The sequence below is a fragment of the Amphiprion ocellaris genome, chromosome 9 (genome assembly GCF_022539595.1).
Source record: "Amphiprion ocellaris isolate individual 3 ecotype Okinawa chromosome 9, ASM2253959v1, whole genome shotgun sequence".
Taxonomy (NCBI): Eukaryota; Metazoa; Chordata; class Actinopteri; family Pomacentridae; genus Amphiprion; species Amphiprion ocellaris.
The window spans coordinates 19,082,347-19,094,890 of NC_072774.1; the positions used below are offsets into that span (position 1 = coordinate 19,082,347).

The 12,544-nt window shown below is 39.9% G+C and overlaps 1 long non-coding RNA gene across 2 annotated transcripts; it reads left to right on the forward strand.

Moving 5' to 3' along the window:
- Window positions 1–1,860: 1,860 nt before the first annotated feature.
- LOC111578590 (uncharacterized) lies at window positions 1,861–11,206 on the forward strand. 2 transcript variants are annotated; one of them, XR_002747002.3, is made up of 3 exons: window positions 1,861–2,015; window positions 8,180–8,290; window positions 10,029–11,206. It is a non-coding gene; the product is annotated as an uncharacterized LOC111578590 (long non-coding RNA). The 2 variants fall into 2 exon arrangements; XR_008602826.1 differs by lacking the exon at window positions 1,861–2,015 and adding an exon at window positions 7,078–7,273.
- The last annotated feature ends 1,338 nt before the right edge of the window (window positions 11,207–12,544 follow it).

The following is a 12,544-nucleotide window of genomic DNA, read 5'->3' on the forward strand; positions in this document are numbered from 1 at the left end:
CACAGGTATACTTGCCCTCATGAGCAATCTATGACTGAGTTTATTTTTGGCACATTGTACAGCTCACTGTCACCATTAAGACTAGACATGCGCTATAAATGTGTTTCTTTATTCAGTTTTCTTGAACTACTTTTATGCAAGATGAAATCAGGAATGTTTTTCATGTTATTCTTTCCCACCAACTGCAGCTTTTGCATCATGGCTGATCATTTAATAGAGGAAATGCTAATAAAGTTATTTCACTGCATAGTAGAAAATAACTCCTTTTTAATTTTAACCATTTCATGGTCTCTAATTAGGATTTTTGTCATGACACAGTGTGGGTTGTATTTTCCCTACGACACCAAGCTTTTTCTCCTTGATGAGGAGTGAATTGTTAAAGACGCATTAAGCCAGGTTATCAGAGAGCTGCAGTCAGAGCTACTTCTTGTTAACTTCAGCTGAATAGATTAGCTATCTCAAAAGAAAACAAGATAATTTATCTTAAAACAAGCAGAGACCATTTGGCGCTTGGCAAGGCTGTTTATATTTGATGACAGTAATAGGATTTAGTCTACCTAAACCATCACCACATCCATGAATTTCCTTATTTTGCAGGGAACTGAATCTGTTGAGTGTTCATTTGAGTGAGGTAATGCCACCCAATGCATCTTTGATGTTGCCAATCTGCTCTTGGTTTCATCATTTGTCTTTGGAGGATTTTCAAACAGAACATTTTTTCCCTGTTTTTACACCAACACTTACAAGAAGCCTATAAGATACTCAGAAAACAATTGCAATACAACTATGCAAATATATAATTTCAGGGAGATCATGTGAAAAGAATGAAGGCTTTAGAAGAGCTACTGAACTACACTGTCGTGAGACTGTTTAAAGTTTCCAATATGCTAAAAATAAAATTAAAAATTGTGTTTTGTGGTAGTTGTAAACTAGGGGGTGTAAAATAAAAGCTGTAAAGGTATAAAGATGTTTACTTCTGCCATTCCTCCTCACATAGTTAGTTAGTCTCCCAGAATTTGTGTGATGTGATCCCAGACATCAGAGTAAAACATTTCTTTTTGGAATAGCCCTAAAGACACAGGTACATTAGTCACGATGAAATGCACCATCTTTGCTGTATTTTGAGCTGGAAAAGTGTTGAGACACGTGAGACAATCAATTTGCTGAAAAGGGGCGCAATGTGGGACCTTTAAGATCAATAATGGACCTTGAATCTAAACCTATGAAGCCTGTTTTTCTTCTCAGCAGTTTGAGGAATTCTCGCTCATATCGGCTTAAAAGCTGCAGTTGAATTAAACTGCTTTTGAGCCATCATTGACAAGAAGTCCTTAAAAGGCTGAGAAAAGAAATGGAAATTTAAGCGTGACAACTGTGAAATCTGCATGTGCTGAGGAAGGTTATATGATATAGTCAAAACAAACTGCTGGCGGCTGCAGTGGGAAATAAAATTTAAATTGTTTAGTACATATTTTTGGAATTTTTTCTTACATTGAGTAAAAAAAAAAAATCGACAGGATAAATTCCACAATGCATTATAAAATAATGACAACAGCAACAAAAATCCAGCAACATTTCATAGTGAGTGGCCAAACAATGTCACCCAGATGACTACTTTTAACTCCAAGAGCTTGTTTTTGAAAGTTCCACTCCATTATGGCTATTTCTATTTCATGATTTGCTTTTTAAACCTAAACATTCCCCGAATAATGACATCCATGACACATGTCAGGAGTATTTTTCGAGATTTACTACCACAAATCTACAGAGACAAAGACAAAATGTTCCTGCACGCACAACACGAGCGCACACGAAGTGGACGAGCCCATTTGTCCTGAACGTGGGGGTCTATGTATCTCACATACATGCCGGCATGTCTGGGTCTTGGTGTGCCCCACCCCCTATCCCTATAGAACATGTCCCGGCTTCCTATAAAGACCTGGTGAACACCGTGTACTAATCACCCAAACGCAGCCTGACCGTCCCCGAACCTTCATCCGAACCCGGCGCGTCTGCAGGTAAGCAGCAGCTTTTCATCTGGAACTTTTCAAATCGGGAAAACGCGCAAACCGGCGAGGAAGAAGCGTGATCAGCTGGTTCTGCGCTTGTGTTTTAAAGAAAAAGCGTATCTCTGTGGTGAAAGTTGCTATTTGTCACTTTTATGTCTTTCTTTTGCAACATAAGACAGATGTGTTGCTTTTTCCACCACCTGTTAACAAGCGCGGGTTGTTCTGCTAAACCAGTCAATGTGGTTTTCCATTTTAAAACATCGAAATATTTGTGATCAGCTGATTCTGATTGGGACCCTCTTAGTGTTGCAGAAATATAAAGAAACTGCCAAAACTGATTGTATTGAGCTGATTCTGTTCTGAAAGAAGTCAGTAAAGAAGAAATACGATTTAATTGTAATTGTAGTAGTAAGGTAGCAGCCCATGTGGCTTTTTGTAATTAGAATTTAAAGGGGAAGGCATCTGAAAAACCATCAGCTGCGTGTTGCCTTTAGAGTTTATCAATACGAAAAAAAAACAGTAACTGCATTAAATGACATTTTCCATAATAAGTAATTTATGACTTTTGTTTTTTTCCCCACATTATGCAGCTGACTGGGTCCAAATTAAGACTAGAGCTGCGCTATAGATGTGTTTCTTTGTTCTGTTTTCTTGAACCAGTTGCATGCCAGGTGAAATCAGGGATGCTTTTTTGGGTTTTCTTTCCCACCAACAGCAACTTTTGCATTGTGACTGCTCATTTAGAAGGAAAATGCTAAAAAGATTATTAAATCCCTCATAGAAAACACCTGACTTTCAAATTTAACCTATTTTTAAAACAATCTTTGTTTTTGTTTTTTTGTAGTGACAACAGTTTAAAAAACACTTTTGTTGCCTTTTCATATAAAATCTTGCACATATGAATACTTATTTCACTTTATAATGCTCTATTATGGGAATTTATTTGATTTTTTTTATTGCCCTGGAGCCTATCTGCCCCTTTTCCTTGCAGACTCTTTGTGCGCATGGCAGCTCTTCTGCACATTTTGTACCCTGACAATCCAGGACACTCTGGATATCTTCTTTTACAGTGTTTTCTTGCAAGTTATCTTAGTTTGAGCGTGATTTGAAAAGATAAAGTAGAATGTAGATGACTTTTTAGTTTTGGGGGAGGGAATTTTTATAATATGTATTTACTTCATAGTTTCAGTGGAGGAAGGGGGAGGAGGGGGATGACATGGGAATGGAATCAGGGACTCTGTTTGCGCCCATGTGTTGTGCACCCTAAACTCTCAGCATTTGGCTTGATTTCACTTGAAAGCCAAGAAAGTTTACTTTCATGGGTTGGATTTACACATTCTTCACCTTTTGGTCACTTTTCTCTCCTTAATGAGATTTGCGCTCAAGCGTCGGCTTAGTGGGTGGATTTTAACAGTAGGGGGGCAAATGGATTAACTTAATGCAAATAAATAAACTTGAGGCACTTTTAGAATTCACAAACCTTTTACTTAACAAAGAAAAAACAAAACTCAACTTTTTGTTCCTGAGTCTGCCATGTTACCGTCATCATAACTGGGAGCCAAAATGGAAGTGGCATCTTGTCTTTCATTGTCATGGACACCTTAAGTACATTGAGTACTACTGGAAAAAGTGATTTTGTATGAACCCACTGGGCCTCACTGTGTACTCGATTCCTGTTTCTACTTGTTCTCACCGCACCGAAGCCTGTATTAAATTAAATATTCAACCCCGGGGTGCCTTTAGAGGAGCAGTGCTACACATTTCATGGTATGCAGAGCCTACGACGACAATAAAAAGGCTTTCTAATTCTTTTTAAATGATGACACCAGAATCAAAACTTGGCTTGTGCATAACTTTTAATTGTTTTGCTGTTAAATTAATCAACTAACTGATCAAAAGAAAATAAAAAAGTGAGTGTAAAGTGATTATGTTTCAATGGATACTACATACTGAAAGGTGTCACATTGGTTCAGCATAGTTTTTTCACACATAAATCTTGATCATGACATGAATCATGACAGTTTGGTACCTTTTTGTTCTTGACAAGTGTTTACAATGTTTGTTGTTTTGTGCATGTGAATAGCAATGGTTAGAGAGTTTTTTTTGCATTGATGGTCTTTGGGGTTCATGGTTTAATGTTCTTTTAAAAGCCAACAGGCATAATAGGATCTGTGCTGCAGGATCACATCACAAAACCTTCAGCAAAGCCACATTGTTGACACAGAGCAACCGTGACAGCCAGGGTGACATTCTGGTGTCACAAATATGGAGGATGCGTAGATGGTCTAGTGTTGTGTGGAGGAACCGCTTGACTAGACAGTCAGCTTAGTGATGATGTAATCGTCAACTGCCGTTGAACGTCGCAAGATTTTTACTTGGTCAATAGTTCTGCTGCAGTCGCGGATGCCTCCAGCTTTCACACAGCTGTAATCCGCACTCGCTCGCAGTAGATCCCCTGCTGTAGGGAGATCCAGCTCCAGCGAGGAGGGAAACGTGACACAAGGAGGCGGGTCTAACACAGGAAGAAAAGGAGTATGGACTGAATTTCATTGGCTGTTTGGAGTAGAGTACACAGTGTACCCAGTTAACGTTTACAACCCTGGTGCATTTGTGATGCTAATTCTCATTGACATCCTTCAGGTTTTCTTAACCATCTCTGCATGGGAGATGAAATTAATTAATTCAACCTCTTTGTGTTTTTCACGGCCTCTAATAATGGAAATGCGGGAGTTTTTTCTTTTTTTTTTTTCTTTCTCTATAGCATATTTTTTCCTACAAATTAGGTTGAGCTCGGTTTTGCCATTTTTGGAAACAAGTCCAAGATAAGGAAGCATGGAAATGATCAGTTTAATCTACCACAAAGCAACTAATTGAGCCTCAATGCAGCTGGTATTTTTGAGATGTTGTCACAAGTGATACACAAATGGGAAACACCCTTCGTCCATGTTTGGCCTCAGACAAACCTGAATAGTTTACAGGTGATTCACTTGGACTCCAGCCAGTGTAGGTAGTGAACCACTCCTAAATACTGAGTCAGCTGTGAAATCAGCTGCCAGTGAGGATTTGCTGCTTTCAGAAATTCCATCCACTGGTGACTTCAGTCTTGGTCGCATTTGAAGCATTTGAAATCCAATGAGCAAATAAAAATTTCTTCAAAAAACTTGGTAAAGAAAATGCTTGTTTTAATAACAAAATACTGGAGTTAGTAATTTAAAAAAAAAAAAAAAAAAAAAAAAAAAACAAAGCCAAAGGGAAAGATAACACACTTCTGGTTATTATACAAATTTTCATTAGTTTTGTTTTAGCATTGTTGTAGTTACGGTCAAATTTGAAGCAGCAGATGGACTAGATATAAAATCTTTATTTAGTATGTACCAACCTTAAAGCGCCACATCCTACAACTACCATAATGCATCTCAAGAGCGTCTTTTAATTGACCCACCTTTCGTGGTAAATGCTCCCTTCTTTCAAGCCCCTCATGCTAAAAAATAAATAAAATTAATTTATTTAAACTCAATTTAGAGCCATGCGCAACATTGAATGACTATTTTTCCAGGCACATCATGAGTAAATTAAACTCTGTGTAAAATCAAGGGATGGCTCCTTTAAGAGAACAGTATGGCACAATGTACAGACAAGTTAATTGTTTCCATTACAAGTTCACAACCGGTGATACCTGAGCTCACATACAATGCTCCTGTTGTTAGCACGGCCAAAGCATTCATGCAATCTGCAGTGTCTATACATTCGGCTAATTAGCTGAGGGAGACAACATGACCAAGGAGGTGCTATGTAATGTATACTGCTCTAACTATTCATCAGACACTTGTCTTGTTGAAAACACTTGAAACCAAACAGAGGTTCCGGACCATGAATAATCGACCTTAGGATTAAACATAAGGGGTCCTGAAATAATTAAGTGAGGTCCATAAAGCTTCAGTTTTTAAAATAAACTCTTTTAAAGCATTTATCGCAGTTTTGGTGAACCTTCATTGTAAGAAATGCCATCTGCTTTGTAGATCCTGTCATAGTAAAAATGGTTTGCATCACAGCTGCTCAATGTAACATAGTGCAGGTATTTGACTTGTAGAAAACCAACCATTAGACTTTCAATTGATCACAGAAGCTGAAAGATCCTCATGTAATTGTAATATCAATCTGTTTTCCCCCCTTTACAAATGCTGAAATGCAGGTTCATTAAGTCTTTACTTTTCTACTAAGTATAAAATCAGCTGAACATAGCTATCAGAATATTGCTGCTGATGACTTGCTGAGAGTCATATACTCAGATTTGACTTAATCTCCGAATGATACTGCTGTTAAAACCTCCAATAATGAGCTTAGTTTGTTGTAAGTCCTTGTTGGTGAGGGTAGGTTGCCAGTTTGGAGCCAAATTTTTGTAGTGTGTGGATTCAAGGTACAACTTGTATCATACCTATATGAATCTCTTAGCTGGTGGTTGAGGTTGGCCCATTCTGTACTTTGGTTGCATTACTTTAAGTAAAAAGCTTTTAAACACCAAGTTCAGGCCCTGTGGAGCTCATATAATCTGGGAATTCAGATTGCGTGATTGTAAACACTACCTTGTTTCACTCTTCAATGGAATGGAAATGGATTACATAACACAAGCAGCCAGTGAAGGGGTTTTAAAACGCAAAACTAAAATCTGTGTTACAAAAATTCAATCATTGTCCCAGGACAATAATCCATAGTGCTGCCAGGTTCATCATGACGTTCAGTGACACTTACTTTCTGCCCTAGTTTGAGATTAAATGGACTCATCAGCCTCGTTATGCAACCCCATCATTGACATGCAAGCTCAGAATGTGCGGTCCTGCTGTGTTCTTGTTTCTCTATTATTCCTAATTTACCTTTTGGTGACTAAATGAGCAAATCATCTCCGACAGTTCGTGGTTTTGGAATGGGTGTGTTTTGGGAAAGCGGCCCACTGAGAGTAATGCATTTCGACAGCGGTGTATATGTGTTGGAAAGTGGGCGTGTTCGGTCGGTGAGCCTGCAAATCTGGTTGGGTGAGAGCAGGGCTGTATAAAAAGGTGGAGCACAGCACAGAAGCTCTCTCTCAGTAGTTCAAGTTCATCCCTGTTTGGCATCTGTTGGGATTTTGAGTGTGGCTGGGAACTAGAAGGTCCATCTGACCAGTTGGACTGACTTCTGTTTGGGGTTTTTTTGCATTTTTTGGAAGGTGACAAATCCAAAGCTGGTTTCGCAACTAACTTTTGACGGAAGCAGCGACTTTAAAGACTTGGGTAACAATTCTTTTTCTCATAAGGGGTGTGACTCCAACCAGGCTGATGTGTTAACGCTTCACATATGTTTTACCTTATTCATCATCCTCCTCACCTTTCCTGCAGCCTTCATCACAAAGTGTTTTTCATTTTAGTTTTTTTTAACAAAGCAAACACTTTGTGTTGTAATGCACGACCTTTCCATCTTGTTCTGCTGGGTTGCTTTTTTAGAATGAATTTATACCTACCTTCCCCCATCCTTGCACCCGAACAAGATTCACTTTTTTAAAATGTAAAATCTTGGTTTCACTCCATCTGTTCCTTCTCTCTGGTAATTATCCCTCCACATACTTCCATACCACATTCTTTGATGTTCTTCCTCAGCTCTTCATGTCCAGTTATGTAAAGCAGCCCCGTCTTAATCGGTTACGTGTGGAAATGTCCATGTGTGAATGAATGAAATTGTCTTTGTCTTTGCTGTGTCAGTTTATGGTGCAGCATGAATAGAGGCTCTGTTGATCTGGCCCAGATCTGGTTCAAACATGATGATTTAATAACGGGGGCTGAGTTGGGGGCATTCCTGTCAAGAAAGCATAAAATCAGAACAAACTGTGTCATAATGGATGCATCTCATATGATTCCAACTGCAAAAAATCGGACTATAGGGTTACTCTGCATGGCATTCAAGCGAAGTTTGGTGCCATGGCTTAAGGCGAGGGCTCATCCTTCCTCATGCTTGGATCAGATGGTCTTGATTTATTTGCAAGCCAGCGGCAGCGTTCGCCTCCTCTTTTGACAGTTGTACTTTCTTTTGAAGTTCAGACCAATGATTTTATCTGATGTGCTCGTTAAAGTTGAGCAGTGCCTCGATTTGCAACTCTTAAACGGTGTATTTACTCGAATATGTTTTCCTTGTTGTCTTTGCAGGTCTTGAACCAGCCCGGCTCTTCCGTTGGTTTTGACCCACCTCACAACAAATCAGCAGACATGATCATCAGACTGGGCAGACTGACACCTGGATACTTCCGCCTCCTCCAGGTATGTGCAGTTTCCACACAATTTTTCATTTCAGCTTTTGTTCTAGCTCCTTCTGATGAGCAAAATGGATGCCAGATGCATCTACTGGTACGTTATCTCTAATCTCTGCCCAGCCAACTGTAGGAGTAATGCAGACTTTAAATTCTAGCTTAAATAACCACTTTTGCAAGATTCTTAAAGGCTTCACTTTTGCTTTTTGTAAATTGTATTTTTCCTGTAAGCTTTTCCATCAGTAAGGTCTTGATTCTTTGCTTATATTTCCACTAGTTGTACTGCTTTGAAACGAGGGGCACGGTGCTGTTGTGTAACCCACGATCTGCTTTCATCACCAGCTTAATTAGGGGCGACACTAAGCATTGCAATATCATTTCCTCTTAACTTTCTTTTGTTTAGTCAGCCATCACCATAATCCACTCATTGGTAGTGACCATCCATATGTCTCGTCCATTGTGTAAAAGTCTTTGTTCGCTTATTTACACTAATTCAGAAACAAAGACTGCCCCCTCATATGGCTTTACAGTGGCTCAGAAGTTTAACAGACCGGAGAAAAGTGACTGGCTGTTACATAAGATTTGACACATTGGCGGGACTGGAAATTTGCTTTGTTAATGCAGAGTTATTGTAGTGAAGATTGTAAAACTACCAAGGGCCGCTTGATTGCAGTTGTCTGCTTGCCATGTAAGGACGGGCAGCATTTTTAAGTGATTCCTTGTTCTTGTGTATTTGATGGATATTGTGCTTTTTTTTTTTTTTTTTTTTTGACACATTTCATCAGAAGTTTGAATCACTCCAAAAAATAGCTAACTTGGCATGAACTAAGGATGCACAGACTGGCACAGTAGCACAACAGTAGTTCTGCTTTTTTAATGATGGGTGTGGATTGTTAAGATACCAAGAACTAATTTGCAGTTAGATTTTAAATGAAGGCTGTTTCCACATTCTTCCAAACTGTGCTCCTGAACAATATCTTGAGAGAAAATCAATTCACCTAAACCACATGCTAATTCCCAATGTGAGCCAAGGCGATGAATATCTGATGAACTTCTGCAAAAGCAAGTCCCAGAACTTTAAAATGTTGTGTTTGGAAATGTTTTTTGTTGGCCACAATAGTTATAACATAAAATCATTACCATAGAGTGTGTTAAAAAATGTTCTCTTAATGGTCTATAGTTGGCTCTGAAAACGCAAATGCAAATTTTATGTTATTTTCACATTCCCAGAAGTGAGATCTTACCTAGCTTTATGTTTAATGAAGGAATGCATTTTGCAGTGAGTGCAGCTATCTCAGATGCTTGAACTTTTAAAATCTGGACATTCCTCTCTCGTTGCTTCAGGATTTTCAGGGATCATAGATGGCAGGATGGGGCTATGCATTTGGATCTAATGTAGGCAGCACGTCTATAAAAGCTGTTTGATTTCGGCACAGTTTGCTCTTCACAGCCAACATTGGGAACAGGACATTGTGTTCCCCTTTTACTAAAATCTCTTCCCCTCTTAAATCTTTAATCACCGTTCTTGCCAAAGGTTCGGTCACATGGTACTGTGCTGTGGAACTCAAGCTGCAGAGAGAAGAAAGATAAGAAGCCTCTTAGGACTAAATATTTTGTGAATGTTTGCTTGTTGACAGGTTTAACCAATCAGGATTGGTTGTCTTTGTTGACAGCAAACACATTTTCAGTGTGTCATTGTTTCCACGGTTGGCTGACCTATGACCTTTTGTTTGCTTTTGTCTGTGCAGAGGCAAGTAGCAGGTGAGGTGCAGACGCAGCCACAGGACCGGGCCGTCAACCAGATAGCCATGATGCTGGCCATCATGGGCCTGAGTTTGTCCTACTATAGTGCCAAACAGATGACGGAGAAGGTCCAACCCCAGCCTGCACCCTGAAGTGACTTGAAACACTCTGATCGTGGAGGCGATGGATGAACCAATGAGAAGTGAAGGAGGTGGAGCGAGGCGGCAGAAGTGGAGACGCAGCAGCGTCTCTCGGGATTCAGCACTTTTCTCACCTCACAGTCATACTCGGACACTGAATTTCTGGGATCCCTCAATCACCATCCGAAAAGCTTTCAGGACTGCAATTAAGTGTTTTCTATATGTTCTGTCGCCAGGACCTTCAGGGATTTGTGGGGATGACTCACTCTGGGTCGTGGATAGAACTGATTTTCTTTAATGGACTGGTTCGGGTGGGTGATCAAAGCCAGCTAACTGGGTCTGAACTTTAGTCATTACAATGGTACATGCTTGCAAGATGCCATTTTCTAGATTATATAAAGGAAAACAAACTGTGAAAAAAGCAAGTAGAGTTAAATTACATGCACAGTAATGCCTATTTAAGGGATGGCAGACTGCCATTGAGATGTACCTTGTAACGAAGTGACGGCAGGCCCAGAAAGCGGTTAAAGAGGATTAGAAGTGAGCTCAACCCTTTGTTTTTTTTTTTTTTGTTTGTTTGTTTTTCCTTCAGCAAGACAATCTTCCAGAGCCTTCTGAACAGGTTAAGAGCTGTATTTAACAATATACGAACGCACGCACGCACACGCACACACTCACACACAAACACAAACAAGTGAACTGTACTTGTCAGGTGTCTGCGATTCAGTGAATATTTGCACAAAACTGCAGGATTATTTTTAAATACTACAGTTAATTTGCAAAGGGACTTACTCACTTTTTTTTTTTCTTGTGATTTCACTGTTTTAGCATTTAATGGTGAAGTCCTGTATGTGTGACTACCGTGATATGGACCCAGGTTAAGAACCCTTTCCTGCGGTATGTTAATGCAAACATTTAACTTTACTGAATTGCATGGGTGTGACCTTTAATCAATTCACGTGTCTGTCTTGTTTTTATTGATGAATGAATATATTACTTTATTTTGTAATGATTTAATAAAGCTGTGAATATTTTGAAAGATATGTACAGTTGATAGTGTTTGACTTATTGAAAGCTAACTCATAATTTGAGAAGAAACTATGTGGGTTGGGTTTAAAACCGTCCTGACGTTGGCACTGAGAGCTGTGCAGCTATAGTACTTCCTGCATCAGAGAATCTGCGGTGTCATCTGCACGCAACAGAATGTGGTCGGCCTGTTGCACACGTTATGGTTCCCTTTTAATGAGGCAGCTTTTTTTTTTTTTTTTTTTCCATCTGCTTGTGTGCCCTCTTCGCATGCAAGCCCAAATTGATAATGACTTTGCATAAATGTGGTTGTGCAGGGATAGCTTTGATTGATTCTCTGAGTTGGAAGCTCATGCGTTTGAGCATGGATAAATCTTTGTGGTGGTTAGCATGTTGGGGATGAATCAAGGTGTGAGGAGAACATAATCGAGTATTTCAGTTCCAAGAAGACCGTTTTCTTTACTGAATCTTGGATTGTACAGTTTGTGTGCTTCACAGAAAACAAAAGCTAGAAGGTTGACTGGTTTTAGGTTCACTTAAAATGCTCCGTATTGTTACATAGCTTTATATTTCATCAATTGCACACTGTAATAAGTCCAGAACTCGACATATTGGTCATACACAACTAACATTTTGGCGCTTAATTCGCACCTTCTCTTGCAACACACAAAACAGGTTTGAGGCAGATCGGCGACTGTTTTTCTGCACGTTCTCCCCTTCTCTTGCAGGGTGTTAAGGTTAGAAAGTGCGCATGTCTGCCTGCAGACTGATGTGATGCACTGGGACAGGCCGAGACCTCGTTGGGCACCACGTGCCCCTCTGCCCACGCCACAAGCTCCTCCCCATCCCCCTCCCCATCCCTTCCCCCTCACACATCACTGGGCAAAACTCTCACTTTGGCATCTCAGTGACGCCAGCATCAGGACACAACCCCTAACGGAGGGCGCCTATTGGTTAACCGACGATGCGTCACCAAAATCGGCCTGATTCTGAGCCACAGAAACAAAAGGATGGGGATAAGGTCATTGGTAGGGAATGTGGATGGGAGGATCATTACATGTGACGAAGGCAGGTGGTTCCAGTCCCTTTGTTTTGATATCTAACAAGTTTAGAGAAGCTTCACTCAGAGAAGTGGCTCTCAAAAGTCTAAACCAAGTGACGTTATGTGGATGAGATGGCTTTGTAGATGTTCATGTGGGCAATGGGAGCTCTTTGTGAAACAGTTTGGTGGAATTTAAAGCTGCAGGTACACCAAGAGACTCTCAACAGGACAGTAAAGCTCAGTCTCAGATGAATGTCGTCTTTTATTATCCCAAAACTGAGTCACAATCTCTTAGAAGAGCAATAAAATAAAC